At 33.8% G+C, this 19,798-nt stretch overlaps 1 protein-coding gene and 1 non-coding gene across 2 annotated transcripts in view; both read right to left on the bottom strand.

Moving 5' to 3' along the window:
• LOC140046153 (oxaloacetate tautomerase FAHD1, mitochondrial-like) overlaps positions 1-19,798 on the bottom strand; it is a 122,219-nt gene that overhangs the window by 98,583 nt on the left and 3,838 nt on the right. The window lies entirely within an intron of this gene.
• On the bottom strand, positions 15,444-15,515 carry Trnae-uuc (transfer RNA glutamic acid (anticodon UUC)). Its single transcript has one exon. It is a non-coding gene; the product is annotated as a tRNA-Glu (tRNA).

Here is a 19,798-nt window from a genome sequence, read left to right as displayed (position 1 = left end):
TGTTTCCTTATTCGATACTCGTACGGTACAGTATTACGTCAGAGACAATACACTATATTATACAGTAGTACTGCCGCAGGTGAGAATCGACTTTTTTTCCTAAAACTCACTTTTGCCAAAAAGAAAACAAACATATTGGGTAAAAAACGATTAAATTTAACCAGAAAAACATTGACGTTTATGTGCTTTGCAATTGAATATTTTATTTTTTAAAATTAAGGTTTTATCGGATGAATGATTGTTTTCCGATTTAAAATCAAATATAACTCTTAATATAAATGAGTTCGATATCTTGAATACAAATTGATGATCATTTCAGCTTGAACATGAACGAACTAAATCTGAATAAAACTGTTGGTTTACACACAACACTTTAAAACAGCATTAAATTAAGGTTGAATAATGCATTTAATATCGTATTTATTCTATTCGTAACAAGAAGCAATTTACTACATCTAAATACAGTATATTGGTTTTTCATGGGATACTTGTCTTTCAGTAGGTAACTTCGATGATCATCTCTGACAAATCGCCCGGGAATGGGTCCGACGGAAGCACACCTGGGAATGAGTCCAGCAGGTGTATGACAATATAGTCTAGTCAAATTGTTTGAACATTTTTGTTTACTGAATATGGAATTACAGTATGGAGTAATACCTCACATTGTTTTATTGACAGTTCTAAGAAATAAAGACGTGCTGCTAAAATCAAGTCAAGAAATTATGATTTCTTATCATCATTGATCTTGGTTGGACGTCCTTTAAAGATGTAATGTCCCCCACAAATATTAAAAATGAAGATTAATCAGAATTTTATATATATATATAGTCTCGGTTGGGGCGACTTTTTCTCATTCTCACAAGTTTCCTCATCTTTATCGTTTCAAATTAATTAATTAAATGTCAGTATATCACCGGGCGGTTTAGAATTAATGTTCTTTGCCTCTTGTGTTTATATATATATATATATATATATATATATATATATATATATATATATATATATATATATATATATATATATATATATATATATATATATATATATATATATATAATATGTTTATTAAAATATATATCTTACGTCACTAAGCCTTATACAGTAGCCGAATTTTGAAATCCCAAATATGAAACTTTTAAAAATTGGGTAGGATCAATGCGGAATTAAATAACCACCGTCACCACACCCTGTTGGGTGGAAGTTTGTATTTCAATAAAGGCATATTGCGGTTATGAGAAAGAAAGCCCCAATTTCTACTCTACAGCATATATAAAGAGGACGCGCAGAAGACCACATAACCACCACCACGTCATATTGGGCGGATGGTCGATATTTATGCCTATAATGTTACCGACTCGGTATGCGGTATTTCAATTATGGAATATTGGTGGTGGGGAAACTCAACTATTTTTATAGTATTGCTCTATTTAATTGAACATTAACAAAAAGTAAGTACCATTAAAGCTGCCTCAAAGAAATTAATACCAAACATTACATAACTGTATTTAAGAACATAGATGAGATCAGTCAGTTGGTATCGAGTTTCCTTATTAGTCAACGCAAAACAATAAACAAAACAAAAAATGCTAAAAAGAAAGTTTCAATAAAGAACGGTAGGCATACCTACATTTATACAGTATGCCAATATTCAAAACAAAAATTATGTTAAAATATGACATTGTAGAAAGATACATTTTAAAAAGAACGAAACAGCTACCTAAATAACATACCACACAATAACAACAAATACTATAAAGATAGATAAACACAAAACGAACCTTGATTGCACTATTTCGAAAATATATCGAATAAAGTTACCGGAAAAGTTTTTAGATTATAAATTTTAAAAAAGAAAATTAAAAATGCTATTTATTGTAAATTACACATCCGTAAATCCATGTTTATTTCCGATATTCCTATTTTATTTATTTTTTATTCATGACGTCGGGTATCAATATAGCTTTAATTTTCTTATATAAAGTCAAACTCATGTTTTGGAAAAGTACTATAACTACCTAACTCATCGAATAATCACATTTATTAAAGATTATTTAAATACTGGTTTAGGATCATCATTTAATCAGCCAAATCGCATCGACAATAAGAGAGAGGAAGACTACTGACTACCAGACTTAACCTAACGAATATAGAATGAAGATGGATGCAACAAAAATAGCTACTATCTGCTGTTTGATTTACAGTAAGTTTAAACAAACAACATTTTAAGTTTTAATTATTATATAATTAATATTGGCCTTATACACTTGCCCTAAGTCTGTAGTTATTTTTTTTATGTTAGTCCACCAGCAGTCGGCGTTTCAATGTTGTCTTTAACTACGAGCTATGAAGTAGTATACGTATTAAACGCCATGTGTGCCAAAAATATTTGGAACTCCGTCTAGAACCTAGACTATTTTGGCCTATGTATATTGTACAACTTATCAATGTTTCGTTATTTTTATTTTATAATATTTTGGGCCCCAAAATGTGTATAAACAATTGTGTAATAATATTTTTAAAGAAGGCCAATAGTTTTTAGATTAACTTTTAACTTGACTTAAAATTGAAACAACTAAACCAGTTATCTTTTAATATTCTATTCACAATCAAGTCTCATTCAAAAGTTTATAATTAAATTATAATCATTCTATTTCTCTATCAATTTAGTGACTGTTTTTGTACAGTGTACATCAGCAAATCCAATACGAAGAAACGTTGTAAGTACTCCAGGTTTTATTTATTATTACGGTACCTTGCTAGGATGAAAATCGGGGGTCCGTACGCTGTTTTTGAGGTCGGAAAAGGGTTGTTAATTCAGGCAATTTTTCAACTGTACTATGTCTAGAGACAATAAACCGTGTGACTGTTTCACGTCACGTGACGGTAAGCCATAGCAACCGAATCCTAAACATAGGATATCGTTTTCCATGTATAGCCTAATACTGAAAAAAAATTAAGGAGTTCAAACATGCCTTTATGATTGGGAATCTAAAACACCATTATTCAGCCAAGAACAAAAGCGTTGACATAACGTATTTAAAAAATACCCAATGACGAGAAACTACAGGTCCTGTTTATTTTCTCTCGCATGGTACGTACGTACAAAAAAAAGGATAGTTTTGACTTTCCAAGTCACCTAGATAATAGATATCTATTATTAAAACAGTATAATTATTATTTCATCTCCTATAACTATTGAACATTTGTTTTGTACAGACATGGTCTGAACTTGCAACGGCAACAGCAGCATTAAAAAACCTTACGCTTGACACTCTTAATCATTATGTAAGTATTTGTAATGTTGTAACATGATACAGACCACCCCACACATGAAACACATGAGATGCTGTATTACCGAATCTTCCTATGATACAAAATATTTATGTGAAGATATACGACACTGAGACAGTTAAGATGTAGTGTGTGACCGACTGCCAAATTAATATTCTCTTCATATTATTATAATTAATTATTAATTGGAATATTCCTGTACAATTTACCAGTCATTATCTAACAAATGAAAAGTCATAAGAGGGGAATATCGTACTTATTTACTATTACAGTGATACATAATTTGTAGCAATGAGTTTCATATTTTGATTGTAGAAAACAAGCCGATTTGATAAAGTAGGCTTAACGGAAGACGTATTTAGTGTAGTAGGCCTGTTAAGTGACCCAATCCTTCAAATTGTGATAACATTCTGAAACTTTGCACAGTTATTCATTAGGGTGTCAAAAATATGAAATGGAAGGGTTGCACAAAATTTGGTCAGGGGAAAGCCGCCATTTTGGATTTCAAAATGGCGGACCCAAATTGTTCACTTTTCAGGTATATCTCTGCTAAATAGGCACCTAGAGTTCTGAATTTAGGTGCAAATTATATGGTAATGGGGTCACCCAACATATTGGTATAACTAACATTTTAATTGCATGGCGGCCATTTTGGATTTCAAAATGGCGGACTTCAAATTTTCACTTTTTAGGTATTTCTCTGCTAAAGAGGCACCTAGAGTTCTGATTTTAGGTGCAAATTATATGGTAGTGGGGTCACCAAACATACTGGTATAACTAACATTTTGATTCTATGGCGGCCATGTTGGATTTCAAAATGGCGGATTTCAAATTTCCATTTTTCAGGTATATCTCTGCGAAAAAGGCACCTAGAGTTCTGATTTTAGGTGCAAATTATATGTTAATGGGGTCACCAAACATATTGGTATAACTAACATTTTGATTGCACGGCGGCCATTTTGGATTTCAAAATGGCGGACTTCAAATTTTCACTTTTCAGGTATCTCTGCTAAAAAGGTACAGAGTTCTGATTTTAGGTGCCAATTATATGGTAATGCGTAACCAAACATATTGGTATTTAACTGACATTTTTATTGCATGGCGGTCATTTTGAATTTCAAAATGGCGAACTCAAAATGTTTCAGTACGGTACCTACAGTTATAATTTTAGGTACAAAGTATAATATAGTATTGAGGTCAACAAACATATTAGTATAACGTCATTGATTGCATGGCGGCCATTTTGAATGTAGCTCAACCCGTACTGGCTTTACAATATGTGTTTATGTTCATAATTACATGCATTTAACACGGACACTTATTGTAGGTCACATTTTCCCTGGCAACCACACAGCTCTGTACATCGTAAATCACTCTTTCTGCATTTACATCATCCAAGATCACAGTCGGTGTGTCCAAAGCGAATTAAAACCTTTGTGACATCTGAAAGTTCTCCAAGCAATGAACTCCAAGCTGGACTAAATTTGTTGCCGTCCTTCCTCTATCCCCAGTTTGCTGGGTCCTGTTCAACCCTGAATGCATCTAGACATTCGTACCACTTCCTGGCTTCCGCTTCACATGTTCTCTTAATGCCGCAGATGTTGGGGGATATTTTCAATAGTCTTTCTCTTGTAAAAAGATATCGTCTTGCATCATTAAATGTTCTGCAGTAGACATAGTTACAACAAACTGTTCTAGATAATCTGTGTCTGTTTCATTAACATGCCCTACAGACAATGACATCCTCTCAAAAACTGGAGTCATACATGGCATCTTTTTCAAAGTCTCGTTAAATGTAGCTTTACCTTTTCCTTAAACAGATGAAGTTCTATCACAACCGCTAATGGTATGAAAGAACAAGTAAGCGGCTGATGCTTGTGATCCAAGAGAAGAAGCAATCTCATGTATTGGGATGTACTTCAAGTGCTTCCCCACTCCAAACTCGATCAGAAGCTCGTGGATGCCAGGTATTCTGTGGAAAGCTGACAACAACATCACTGTGTACAGTCTTGACAATGCGTCGAAAATTTCAGCGGCAAGTTTAACGTGAACAAACATACGTTCATCTGCCTCTTCTATGTTACATGGCATCAGCGATTGTATATTTACTGGTTTGTTACAGCTCTGTCTCCCAAAGACCCTACAAACATTCCTTGATTTGTGCCAATGTTCTCTACTACTTCAGTTACAATAAATGAAAACAACTCTGATTTGTTGTCATCAAATCTAAAAAATGTGGTCCAATTGTTGGGCATGCTCCCGCTGGCTTTAACGACCCTCCTTACACCAGAAACGCGGTTTGAACGCGTACCAGACTTTAAACTGTCATTAAAGTATCTATCGAAAAACCAATCTAGTCGTGTCACTGATCGAAGTTGACACAAATCACGGAATGTTTGTAGGGTCTCTAGGAGACAGAGCAGCAACAAACCAGTCTGTAAATATACAACTGCTGATGCCATGTAACATAGAGGCAGATGAATGTATGTTTGTTCATGTTAAACATGCCGCTGAAATTTTTCCGCGCATTCTTGTCAAGACTGTAGACAGTGATGTTATTGTTATTGCATTGTCAGCTTTCCACAGAATACCTAGGATCCACAAGTTTTGAATCGAGTTTGGAGTGGGGAAGCACATCCCAATACACGAGATTGTTTCTTCTCTTGGACCACAAGCATCAGCCGCTTACTTGTTCTTTCATTCCTTTAGCGGTTGTGATACAACTTCATCTGTTCAAGGAAAAGGTAAAGCTACATTTAACCCGACTTGGAAAAAGATGCCATTAATGACTTCAGTTTTCGATAGGATGTCATTGTCTGTAAGGTAAAGTGTCGAGACCTAAGCTAATGATAATGGCCGTGGTGCCCATCTCCATTTCTTTAGCGTTTGTGCCAGACTCCACTAAGTGTGTATGTTTGTGGGGGTACGCCACTCCTCCCGCACAAACGAGTCTGATTTACCTTCCCAGTACTTTTTACATACCGGTACCAATTTCTATCATCTGGTGGGGAGGAACAATGTGGATAAAGAATCTTGCTTAAGGACCCAACACTGCAGTGACCGACCGGGCTTGAACCAGCAACCTCTTGATTGCAAGTCCAATGCTCTAACCACTGCGCCACAGTGCTCCACACTCTCAGATGTCACAAAGGTTTTAATTCGCTGTGGACACACCGAATGTGATCTTGGACGCTGTAAATGCAGAAAGAGTGATTTACGATATACAGAGCTGTGTGGTTGCCAGGGAAAATGTGACATACAATAAGTGTCCATGTTAAATGCATGTAACTATAAACATAAACAAATAGTGTAAAGCCAGTACAGTTTGAGCTACGTTCAAAATGGCCGCCGGCGGCAATGCAATCAAAGACGTTATACCAATGTTTGGTGACCCATTACCATATAATTTGCACCTAAAATCAGAACTCTGTGTACCCTTTTAGCAGAGATATACCTGAAAAGTGAAAATTTGGGGTCCGCCATTTTGAAATCCAAAATGGCCACCATGCAATCAAAATGTTAGTTATACTAATATGTTTGGTGACCCCATTACCATATAATTTGCACCTAAAATCAGAACTCTAGGTGCCTTTTTAGCAGAGATATACCTGAAAAGTGAAAATTTGAAGTCCGCCATTTTGAAATCCAACATGGCCGCCATGCAATCAAAATGTTAGTTATACCAATATGTTTGGTGACCCCACTACCATATAATTTGCACCTAAAATCAGAACTCTAGGTGCCTTTTTAGCAGAGATATACCTGAAAAGTGAAAATTTGGGGTCCGCCATTTTGAAATCAAACATGGCCGCCATGCAATCAAAATTTTAGTTATACCAATATGTTTGGTGACCCCACTACCATATAATTTGCAACTAAAATCAGAACTCTAGGTGCCTTTTTAGCAGAGATATACCTGAAAAGTGAAAATTTGGGGTCCGCCATTTTGAAATCCAAAATGGCGGCTTTCCCCTGACCAAATTTTGTGCAACCCTTCCATTTTATGTTTTTGACACCCTAATGAATAACTGTGCAAAGTTTCAAAATATTATCACAATTTGAAGGATTTGCCTAAAATATGCACCTTAACATGCCTACTAGTAGGCCTGTTAAGTGACCCAATCCTTCAAATTGTGATAACATTCTGAAACTTTGCACAGTTATTCATTAGGGTGTCAAAAATATGAAATGGAAGGGTTGCACAAAATTTGGTCAGGGGAAAGCCGCCATTTTGGATTTCAAAATGGCGGACCCAAATTGTTCACTTTTCAGGTATATCTCTGCTAAATAGGCACCTAGAGTTCTGAATTTAGGTGCAAATTATATGGTAATGGGGTCACCCAACATATTGGTATAACTAACATTTTAATTGCATGGCGGCCATTTTGGATTTCAAAATGGCGGACTTCAAATTTTCACTTTTTAGGTATTTCTCTGCTAAAGAGGCACCTAGAGTTCTGATTTTAGGTGCAAATTATATGGTAGTGGGGTCACCAAACATACTGGTATAACTAACATTTTGATTCTATGGCGGCCATGTTGGATTTCAAAATGGCGGATTTCAAATTTCCATTTTTCAGGTATATCTCTGCGAAAAAGGCACCTAGAGTTCTGATTTTAGGTGCAAATTATATGTTAATGGGGTCACCAAACATATTGGTATAACTAACATTTTGATTGCACGGCGGCCATTTTGGATTTCAAAATGGCGGACTTCAAATTTTCACTTTTCAGGTATCTCTGCTAAAAAGGTACAGAGTTCTGATTTTAGGTGCCAATTATATGGTAATGCGTAACCAAACATATTGGTATTTAACTGACATTTTTATTGCATGGCGGTCATTTTGAATTTCAAAATGGCGAACTCAAAATGTTTCAGTACGGTACCTACAGTTATAATTTTAGGTACAAAGTATAATATAGTATTGAGGTCAACAAACATATTAGTATAACGTCATTGATTGCATGGCGGCCATTTTGAATGTAGCTCAACCCGTACTGGCTTTACAATATGTGTTTATGTTCATAATTACATGCATTTAACACGGACACTTATTGTAGGTCACATTTTCCCTGGCAACCACACAGCTCTGTACATCGTAAATCACTCTTTCTGCATTTACATCATCCAAGATCACAGTCGGTGTGTCCAAAGCGAATTAAAACCTTTGTGACATCTGAAAGTTCTCCAAGCAATGAACTCCAAGCTGGACTAAATTTGTTGCCGTCCTTCCTCTATCCCCAGTTTGCTGGGTCCTGTTCAACCCTGAATGCATCTAGACATTCGTACCACTTCCTGGCTTCCGCTTCACATGTTCTCTTAATGCCGCAGATGTTGGGGGATATTTTCAATAGTCTTTCTCTTGTAAAAAGATATCGTCTTGCATCATTAAATGTTCTGCAGTAGACATAGTTACAACAAACTGTTCTAGATAATCTGTGTCTGTTTCATTAACATGCCCTACAGACAATGACATCCTCTCAAAAACTGGAGTCATACATGGCATCTTTTTCAAAGTCTCGTTAAATGTAGCTTTACCTTTTCCTTAAACAGATGAAGTTCTATCACAACCGCTAATGGTATGAAAGAACAAGTAAGCGGCTGATGCTTGTGATCCAAGAGAAGAAGCAATCTCATGTATTGGGATGTACTTCAAGTGCTTCCCCACTCCAAACTCGATCAGAAGCTCGTGGATGCCAGGTATTCTGTGGAAAGCTGACAACAACATCACTGTGTACAGTCTTGACAATGCGTCGAAAATTTCAGCGGCAAGTTTAACGTGAACAAACATACGTTCATCTGCCTCTTCTATGTTACATGGCATCAGCGATTGTATATTTACTGGTTTGTTACAGCTCTGTCTCCCAAAGACCCTACAAACATTCCTTGATTTGTGCCAATGTTCTCTACTACTTCAGTTACAATAAATGAAAACAACTCTGATTTGTTGTCATCAAATCTAAAAAATGTGGTCCAATTGTTGGGCATGCTCCCGCTGGCTTTAACGACCCTCCTTACACCAGAAACGCGGTTTGAACGCGTACCAGACTTTAAACTGTCATTAAAGTATCTATCGAAAAACCAATCTAGTCGTGTCACTGATCGAAGTTGACACAAATCACGGAATGTTTGTAGGGTCTCTAGGAGACAGAGCAGCAACAAACCAGTCTGTAAATATACAACTGCTGATGCCATGTAACATAGAGGCAGATGAATGTATGTTTGTTCATGTTAAACATGCCGCTGAAATTTTTCCGCGCATTCTTGTCAAGACTGTAGACAGTGATGTTATTGTTATTGCATTGTCAGCTTTCCACAGAATACCTAGGATCCACAAGTTTTGAATCGAGTTTGGAGTGGGGAAGCACATCCCAATACACGAGATTGTTTCTTCTCTTGGACCACAAGCATCAGCCGCTTACTTGTTCTTTCATTCCTTTAGCGGTTGTGATACAACTTCATCTGTTCAAGGAAAAGGTAAAGCTACATTTAACCCGACTTGGAAAAAGATGCCATTAATGACTTCAGTTTTCGATAGGATGTCATTGTCTGTAAGGTAAAGTGTCGAGACCTAAGCTAATGATAATGGCCGTGGTGCCCATCTCCATTTCTTTAGCGTTTGTGCCAGACTCCACTAAGTGTGTATGTTTGTGGGGGTACGCCACTCCTCCCGCACAAACGAGTCTGATTTACCTTCCCAGTACTTTTTACATACCGGTACCAATTTCTATCATCTGGTGGGGAGGAACAATGTGGATAAAGAATCTTGCTTAAGGACCCAACACTGCAGTGACCGACCGGGCTTGAACCAGCAACCTCTTGATTGCAAGTCCAATGCTCTAACCACTGCGCCACAGTGCTCCACACTCTCAGATGTCACAAAGGTTTTAATTCGCTGTGGACACACCGAATGTGATCTTGGACGCTGTAAATGCAGAAAGAGTGATTTACGATATACAGAGCTGTGTGGTTGCCAGGGAAAATGTGACATACAATAAGTGTCCATGTTAAATGCATGTAACTATAAACATAAACAAATAGTGTAAAGCCAGTACAGTTTGAGCTACGTTCAAAATGGCCGCCGGCGGCAATGCAATCAAAGACGTTATACCAATGTTTGGTGACCCATTACCATATAATTTGCACCTAAAATCAGAACTCTGTGTACCCTTTTAGCAGAGATATACCTGAAAAGTGAAAATTTGGGGTCCGCCATTTTGAAATCCAAAATGGCCACCATGCAATCAAAATGTTAGTTATACTAATATGTTTGGTGACCCCATTACCATATAATTTGCACCTAAAATCAGAACTCTAGGTGCCTTTTTAGCAGAGATATACCTGAAAAGTGAAAATTTGAAGTCCGCCATTTTGAAATCCAACATGGCCGCCATGCAATCAAAATGTTAGTTATACCAATATGTTTGGTGACCCCACTACCATATAATTTGCACCTAAAATCAGAACTCTAGGTGCCTTTTTAGCAGAGATATACCTGAAAAGTGAAAATTTGGGGTCCGCCATTTTGAAATCAAACATGGCCGCCATGCAATCAAAATTTTAGTTATACCAATATGTTTGGTGACCCCACTACCATATAATTTGCAACTAAAATCAGAACTCTAGGTGCCTTTTTAGCAGAGATATACCTGAAAAGTGAAAATTTGGGGTCCGCCATTTTGAAATCCAAAATGGCGGCTTTCCCCTGACCAAATTTTGTGCAACCCTTCCATTTTATGTTTTTGACACCCTAATGAATAACTGTGCAAAGTTTCAAAATATTATCACAATTTGAAGGATTTGCCTAAAATATGCACCTTAACATGCCTACTAGTGGTGGATTACCAGAATCAGCATTTAATATAAATCACACAGATCAGGTAAAAATAATTACTACTTTGCAGTTAGGCTTGCTATGTGTGTGTGTGTGTGTGTGTGTAAAACAGAGACGATGATGGTTTGGATAAATACTTTATTCTGAAAAGTCTCGTGAGCACGGATTACGACAAAAAGAACATAATTATACCTATTACTATTAATATTATATCCCTTATAAGTGATGATGAATATAAAATACTGTAGGATGCTACTTTATTTAGGCGCTAATCTCGAATTGTACCCATGGTCATGTAAACGGTCAGTATGGTTTTTTGCACCGTGAAATGCAGTCCTACAGGGGAAATGTTTGGACACATAGGTTATTAAACATTTCATTTGACGATTCGTCACATAATAACTATGTTGCCTCTTCCATTATGATTACTCCATGTGCTTTATACTTTGCAACTTTATGTAATTTGCTCCGTTTTTGTCTGAAATTTACTTTTTAAGCATTGTTGTAAACCTACATCTTAATTAATATTCTTAATGTAGAAAAAGTAAGGACAGTGAATTTACATGCATATTTATTACTATTTTGTAGGATATACTTGATATGAACATGCACACCTTGGAAGGTTATAAGGAATACATCTTACGAATTAAATCTACTGAAGCTACTGTATACAAAGATTATCCTACTAACTACGTTAACGCATTTCAGAAAATTATTACATCTACAGATGAAGTTATTAGCAAGATAAAGAATAAAGTAAGTACGGAACTCAAAAATAACCTGTGAACAATGAAATATAATCTAACACAAAACTTAATAAACATATTATATTAAAACAGAATGGAAAAATAATTCCATCTTTTCTTAATCTTGCTTGAATTCGTTAAATTGTTAAATTTGTATTATTTGTATTATTATTATTAGCCTATTGTTATTAATAATATTATAACAAACGTCTGTAATCTTTATGAACTCGTGTTACATAATAGTTAATAATATTAAGAAAGTAAGAGATACAATCGAAAACAATTTTGACAGAATTTGATTGGAAGGTAATTTAATAGGAAACAGAATTCCAATCTGCTGATTTAGTACCAATTATTTACACAATCATACCGGCTCATAGGGGAAGTTGGATAGCCGAGTGGTTAGAACACTTGAATATCATACAGATAGACCCGGGTTCAATTCCCGACAACTCCCAGTCCACTCAGCTGTAAAATAAGTACCTTGTTGAAAAATACTAGGGAGAAAAAAGGCGACACGGAACTGGCCACCCTACCACATAATGCCGAGGCTTAGTACAATGAGCCAACAGCTCATTCCCCTACGTTCAGATAACACGGGACTCACCTAACCTCACCGGCTTATATAAGCTACACTATATTAGTAATCTGTAAGTAATATGGAGTTGAGTTCTTGGTTGATAGACTTTCGTCTGAACTGGCAACTCATATTAGAGGTACAGTACGTTTAACAAAACAAAGAACACTAGATGTACTTTTAAGCTCTGTCTATACTTCAAATGTTATGCGACAAAATATGTGATATGTCAAAATAGTTTGATAGTGTAGACTGAACTTTATACTAATATAATATTGTTGATACACGTTAAAGATACTAATTATTGTTTTTTTTTAGCTAGTAGAAGAAACTTCGACGAAAATACCAGTCAATTGTACTATATCAACAGAACAACTTACTTTATACAAAGAAACGCTTATGGTGTTGGAAGGATATGATCGAAACCTCATAGTCGCTGTAACAGATTTTCAAAATCCATTAATTGAAGATTAGCTATATTACAGTTTTCCAGAGCAGATTGCAATAAGTTCTAAAAGTTTTTTAAATAGTTCAATTTCAATATAAAATGAAATAAAAATGGATACAAATATAACTTTATCTTTATTAAATTATAGCGTGTTAGCTTTAAACCAATCAGAAAGAAGCAATAATTTACTATTAATTACATATTTTTATATGATATTCAGTGAATGATAAAACTATGTAATGATATAGATTATAGAAGATGCTTCAAGAGTGATTGGTTGAATTATTTTGCTGAATGTAATGTTTTGTCTTTCATAAGTGCTCCAATAATGCTAAGATTTCTCGATTTTACTTGCTTTTATAATAATTGTGTAATAGGTTACAATGCCTTTAGAAAATATAATATATTACAGGTGTCTCCATCGTTTTATAAATTTTACGAATATTTATTTATGTATATAACTATTTAATATATTTATACAGGATGACACTAAAAAGTCACATAGTCCTATATTATTTTAAGAAGTATTGAAATAGATATGTATATATTTTATTTATGATGTTTTTGTACATTTAATTTAATATTTATATATATATAGGTCAATGAATTTTCAAAAGGATTAATAAAGATAATTTAAATTTTAAATTAAATTAATTAAACACAAAATAAGTTTACTTTATTTATTGTAAATGATAGTAAAAGTCATGGATAATTTATAATTACGTGTGCTACAGAACATTGATGAAGTATATTATATTACGTGCCTATTTTCTTGTTTTTAACTATTTAACCTTGTTATATGCTATATATAATAATTGTGTAATAAATATATATTAATTTAATTGCAAAATAAAATAAAACGGAAGTATACGAATGATTTTTATCCTATCATATTTGTTACTTATGCCAACACTTAACCCCACAACTTGAAAAAAGTGATGCTGAAAGCCGAAACGCTCAAGGTTGGGAGAATATGATGAATATCTTCAAATAGCCGAATACGATTTTGAGAAACACGAAACATCCAGTACCTATCTAAAGTTACAATGGTTTCCTATTCGCCTGAAATAGATAAAAAGAGTTATAAAATATAGAATTCTGTGCTATATTATACGTACATTGTTGAGGATTGAAAAACGTGTAAGAGGTATAACATAGAGGAAAATATTGTTTTTTTCTTCTTTCCTTACTATTATAAAATGCAATGGTAGGAGTGAGATATAAGATGTACTGAAAGTGATTTATATTCAGTTGTATTGTATGGTAATATTACATCAAGTGCAATGCATTGTAAACGAACATTGATGAAGAAATAAATGTGGGTCGATCCTACATAAGACAACAAAATGTTTCCTTATTCGATACTCGTACGGTACAGTATTACGTCAGAGACAATACACTCATACAGTAGTACTGCCGCAGGTGAGAATCGACTTTTTTTTCCTAAACCTCACTTTTGCCAAAAAGAAAACAACCATATTGGGTAAAAAACGATTAAATTTAACCAGAAAAACATTGACGTTTATGTGCTTTGCAATTGAATATTTTATTTCTTTAAATTACGGTTTTATCGGATGAATGAATTTTTTTCGATCTAAAATCAAATATAACTCTAAATGTTTGTGGAGAATTTGGAACAATCAGTTCAATATCTTGGATACAAATTGATGATCATTTCAGCTTGAACATGAACGAACTAAATCTGACTAAAAATGTTGGTTCACACACAACACTTTAACAGCATTAAGTTTGAATGACACATTTAATATCGTATTCATTCTATTCGTAACAATAACAAATTTACTACATCTAAATATATTGGTTTTTCATGGGATACTCGTCTTTCAGTAGGTAACTTCGATGATCATCTCAGACAAATCGCCCGGGAATGGGTCCGACGGAAGCACACCTGGGAATGAGTCCAGCAGGTGTATGACAATATAGTCTAGTCAAATTGTTTGAACATTTTTGTTTACTGAATATGGAATTACAGTATGGAGTAATACCTTACATTGTTTTATTGATAGTTCTAAGAAATAAAAACGTGCTGCTAAAATCAAGTCAAGAAATTATGATTTCTTATTATCATTGATCTTGGTTGGACGTCATTTAAAGATGTATTGTCCCCCAAAAACATGAAAAATGAAGATTAATCAGACTTTGATATATATATATACATACTCCCAGATCGGTAAAATTATTCCATTGACTACCAAAATTTAAGTTTCAATATTAACCACCATTTTAGCTGTTTTTTAGTCTCATTCCAAAATTGTTTATATCTCTACCAAGCTACCTTCTTTGTTTTCTACTCTTATTCAGACTCCACCCTGGCTCCCTTTGTCATATTTCTTTTATTCCTGTCCACCCAGGCAGCACTTGCCAGCTTTATACTATGACGTTATCCAAATTCCTTCACTTGCACTGATGAAGGCCTAGTGTTGCCCGAAAGCTCTGCTAACTTTTCTGGCTGTTTACTTTATCGTTTTGATTTAGCTTTTCGCTTTTTATTTTTGTATCTCCATTGAGATCCAAAAAAAAAAAATTGCCCCAACCGAGACTCGAACTCGGACCGCCTGCTTGAAATGCAGATGTCCTAACCATTAGACCACTGGGGCTTTCATGGTATTGTTCGAACTCGATTGGATAACGACTCTTTAACACTCTCGGCGTGGTACGGTGGAACAGCACTAGTCCTCAGTTGTACGCACGCGCAACAGAGATCAAATTGATACGCCCTCATCTTTCAGTATTTTTATTCACGAGGCGGGATCTCCGAAGAGATACTTTTATATATATAAACACAAGAGGCAAAGAACATTAATTCTAAACCGCCCGGTGATATACTGAAATTTAATTAATTAATTTGAAACGATAAAGATGAGGAAATCTGTGAGAATGAGAAAAAGTCGCCCCAACCGAGACTCGAACTCGGACCGCCTGCTTGATATGCAGATGTCCTAACCATTAGACCACTGGGGCTTTCATGGTATTGTTCGAACTCGATTGGATAACGACTCTTTAACACTCTCGGCGTGGTACGGCGGAACAGCACTAGTCCTCAGTTGTACGCACGCGCAACAGAGATTATTGAAATTAAAAACAAAAGTAAGCACCCTCACAGCTGCCGCAGGGCAGGGTAATCAACGTAAAACAATAAACAAAACAAAAAGAAATGCTAAGATAACATATTATAAGTTTAATTGTATGTGTTATAGAAAGTTTCAATAAAAGATGTATTGTCCACCTGTCCACTTAATTTTTGCAATTTCTTGTTGAATACGCCATTTTAATGTCACATAATAGTTATCCACTTTGACCAAAAATTGATTGAAAAACTAAATTTATTTACCTGAAAAAACTGTAATTTAAAGCAAAATTGGCTGCCAGCCCTATGGGTTTTTGATTGATTTTGACCATTTATTTTGTCATTTGATATTCAGTTTTTTTACGGAAGGGATTGACTTTAGTAAAACTACAAAATAACATATTCAAAGTCTGATTTAATTCTTAATTATTTTGATTTTAATTTTCCATGTTTTTGGGGGACAATACAACAATAGGACTACCTAAATTCCTATACAATAACAATAATATGTTAAAATGTTACATATAGAAAGATAAATTTATAAAAAAAGAACGATAAGCTACCTAAATAACATATCCTACAGCAACAACAAATAATAATAGGCCTACTATTTATAGATAGATAAAAACAAAAAAGGACATTTATTGCAGTATCTCGTAAATAATAATTTCGTGTAAATTTACCGGTAAAAATCTTCACATTAGAAATTTTAAAAAGAAAATTAAAAATTCTATTAATTGTAAATTACACCAAAGTTCTTTAGATTGATGTTTATTTCCTTAAAATATTCCCGTTTATTTCCTTAAAATATTCCCGTTTTAGTTATTTTTTTATTTATGACGTCGGGTCTGGTATCAGAAAATCCTGTTCAAAATGTATATAAAATCAAACTAACATTGAGACTGCAGATAAGTACCAACTACCCGATTCAACGAGACACATCAGATACCGTATATACGAAGATCACCCTGTTTATAGGCTAAGACATATTTATTTAAACATCAACATCGTATCGACATTAAGAAGACGACTATATTGACTACCAGACCTAACCTAACTTAACGAACAACGAAGAAGATTTCTTTAAAAGATGAAGGCCACAAAAGTAGCTACTATCTGCTGTTTGATTAGTAAGTTTTCTAAATAATATTTTAAGTTTTACTTATTCATATATAATTAATATTGGCCTTATAGACTTGTCCAAGTCTGTATTTATTTTTGTTTTTAACTACGAGCTATAAAATAGTATACGTATGAAACGCCATGTGGGCCAAAAATATTAAGGTTTTTACAAAAATTAAGTCAGAACTCCGTCTAGAACCTAGACTATTTTGGCCTACGTATATTGTACAACTTATAAATGTTTCATAGTTATAACCATATCTTTCGTTATTTTTTTTTTCATACTTTTTTGGGCCCCAAAATGTGTATAACGTGTGTTAATATTTTAAAAGAAGGCCAATAATTATTAGATTAACTTTCAACTTTACATAAAATGGAAAAATAAACCAGTTATCTTTTAATATTCTATCACAATCAAATCTTATTCAAAAATTTATATTTAAATTATAATCATTCCATTTCTCTATTTATTTAGTGACTGTGTTTGTACTATGTACATCAGCAAAACCAACACGAAGAAACGTACCTGTAAGTACTCCAGGTTTAATTTATTATTACGGTACCTTGCGTACCGTACGCTGTCTTTTAGGTCGGAAAAGGGTTTTTAATTGAGGCTATTTTTCAACTGGCCCATGAATAAGGTATAACTTATCAAAATAGTATATTATTTTACCCCCAATAATATTGAACATTTTGTTTTGTACAGACATGGTCCGAACTTGCAACGGCAGCAGCAGAATTAAAAGAACTTACGCTTAACACTCTTAATAATTATGTAAGTATTTGTAACCTTACATGATACAGACCCTACATGTGATACACATGAGATGCTTATTACCGAATTCCTATGTTACTTAAATTCGAATATTGTCGTATATACAGCATTGAGAATCGGTAAAGTTGTAGTGCCAAATTCCTGACACAAGTTTGAGAAATACAGTGAACATATTCCTACATGCTCTATTCTCTCCATATTATTATAATTAATAATTATTTTTTAATATTAGTATAATCCTGTACAATTTACATTTGCAATCATTATCTAACAGTTTAATGACAATTCATAAGAGGGGAATACTTATTTAATATTCAGTTATATTTAATATAACTATAAATAATATTTCATATTTTGATTGTAGAAAATAAGCCGATTTGATAAAGACTCGGAAAGCGCATCCATAAGATCCGAACTACCACAATCAGCAATTGCTAACACAAATCAGGTAAAAATAATTTTATTTTTCAGTTAGGCTTGCTCATGTGTTAAAACAAAGAGAGAAACACAAAGAGACGATAATTGTTTGGATAAATACTTTATTCTGAAAAGTCTCGTGAGCATGGATCACGAAAAAAAAGGAACATTATTATATTGCTCTTATAAGTAGAAAATACTGCATTATTTAGGTTCTACTCTCGAATTGTAGCCATTACTAATTCATGGTCAGATGGTTTCTTTTTACCGTGGTGTTAGTTGGACACATGGGTTATTACATTTCATTGGACGATTATGTAATAATATAATAATAATGTAATAATTATGTAACCTCTTCCATTATAATAAATATTTGTCTGATAAACTTTTGATTTACTACTGTTTAAGCTTGTTGTAGGCCTACACAATTAATAGTCTTAGTAGAAGTTAAGGTCAGTGGATTTACAAGCATATTCATTACTATTTTGTAGGCTATACTTACTATGCACCTGGATACTTTGGAAGGTTACAAGGAATTCATCATACGAATTATATCTGCTGAAGTCACTGCATACACAGATTATCCTACTAACTACGTCGACGAATTTCAGAGCATTATTACATCTACAAATTATGTTTTAACAATGATAAAGACAAAAGTAAGTACAGAACAGAACTATAACTTTATTGTATAATACTTAAAATCATATATTAACAGTAAACTAACATAAAACTCAATAAACGTAATACATTAAAAAAGACCGGAATGGGAGAGTAATTCCATCTTTTCTTAATCTTGCCCAAATTGGTTAAATTTCGTATTAATAATTATAACAAACGTCTTTGATCTTTATTAATAACATCATACAAATTAACATGTAATATTTAATGACACTATAATAATACAAACGAAAACATTTTTTAAAGACAGAAGTTGATTGGTCGATAATTTAATAGGAAACAGAATTCCAATCTACTATCAATTATTTAAAAAATGTAGACTTTACTATAATCTAAAAGTGATATGGTAAACACAAGTCTATGTGTTGAGTTCTTGGAAGTTGATAGACTTTTGTCTGCAATTAGAAACTGGAAACTCAGATTAGAAAACTAGCAACAATGATGAACTTTTATATACTAATATAATTGTGTTGATACACGTTAACGATAATAATAATAATTTTTTTTTAGTTAAACGAGTTAGGAGAAGAAACTCCAACGGAAATATCATCAGTCAATTATAATATATCAACAGAGCAGCTTAAATTGTACAAAGAAACGGTAACGGTATTGGAAGAATACGACAGAAACCTTATAGTCGCTGTAACAGATTTTCAAAATCCATTAATTGAAGATTAGCTATATTACAGTTTTCCAGAGCAGATTGCAATAAGTTCTATCAGTTTTTAAATAGTTCAATTTTAATATAAAATGAAATTAAAATGGATACAAATATAACTTTATCTTTATTATATTATAGCGCGTTTTATAAATTTTAC

Source organism: Antedon mediterranea, chromosome 4 (genome assembly GCF_964355755.1).
Source record: "Antedon mediterranea chromosome 4, ecAntMedi1.1, whole genome shotgun sequence".
Lineage (NCBI taxonomy): Eukaryota > Metazoa > Echinodermata > Crinoidea > Comatulida > Antedonidae > Antedon > Antedon mediterranea.
The sequence above is the reverse complement of the archived record's forward strand: the minus strand, read 5'-3'. Positions and strand labels throughout refer to the sequence as shown.